The sequence below is a fragment of the Meleagris gallopavo genome, chromosome 15 (genome assembly GCF_000146605.3).
Source record: "Meleagris gallopavo isolate NT-WF06-2002-E0010 breed Aviagen turkey brand Nicholas breeding stock chromosome 15, Turkey_5.1, whole genome shotgun sequence".
Lineage (NCBI taxonomy): Eukaryota > Metazoa > Chordata > Aves > Galliformes > Phasianidae > Meleagris > Meleagris gallopavo.
The window spans coordinates 8,997,133-8,997,933 of record NC_015025.2 but is presented as its reverse complement, the minus strand read 5'-3'; the positions used below and the strand labels follow the sequence as shown (position 1 = coordinate 8,997,933).

The 801-nt window shown below is 42.3% G+C and overlaps 1 long non-coding RNA gene across 1 annotated transcript in view; it reads right to left on the bottom strand.

Annotated features, from left to right (window-relative positions):
- Positions 1-502, bottom strand: part of LOC109370020 — a 2,873-nt gene extending 2,371 nt beyond the window's left edge. Inside the window, exon 1 of the long non-coding RNA XR_002119769.2 lies at positions 115-502. This is a non-coding gene — a long non-coding RNA (uncharacterized LOC109370020). The remainder of the gene's footprint in view (positions 1-114) is intronic.
- Positions 503-801: the final 299 nt, after the last annotated feature.

Here is an 801-nt window from a genome sequence, read left to right as displayed (position 1 = left end):
AAAAAAAAGAAATTTATAAGAACTGGTAATGTTTCCACCAGGCCCTTATAAAAATGCAGCAGGACTTAACAGTCCTCACTGCGTCTGTTCCATTGAGGAACATGGAATTATTACCTCCCGTGCTTTTGAAAAACAGCCTTTTGGGACCAAATCTGGCTCATGCTGATTCCAGTCACTGCAAGAGCTGCTTTTTTGCAGCAAGTTCAAGGAGAGCAAAGCATCGCAGTTTGAAACAGTCAAAATTAGTCAAATGTGTCCACAGAACAGGCCGGATTATTGCTGCCTTTGCAACAGGTGATTGCTCCTCTGCACATAAACAGAATAACAGCTGCGGGCAATTGCTGTTTCCTCATTAATTGCGTTTTAGGGCTCACCGAGGTTTTCTGAGTGGTAGAGCATTCCCCGTCCCTTGAAATGCTAATCGAAGTATTTGAATATGTTGTTATCCTGACAGCACGCTTGAGGAGGGCTTAAAACTGACCAGCTGTCTAACTGCTCCCTATAAATCACTCGCCTTGACCTAGCGGTACATTTTTCTTCTCTTTCGTGTCTATTTGCTGTTTGATACAGGAGCCTGTGCTGTAACTGCTCATTTAATACCAGACAGTGTAATACCCTTGCAGCCTGCCATGATTGTCAGGTTGATTTCATTAGTACGATAAGATGCATAGACTCCTTTTTATCTCTTGTATTCTCCTTCTCTCTCTCCCTTTCTCTGTAATTTGGGTCTTTAAAGTCCCTGCTGTCTCCTGATCTACAGATAATTGTTTACTGTAATACTAGCCAGGAAAAGAGCTGATA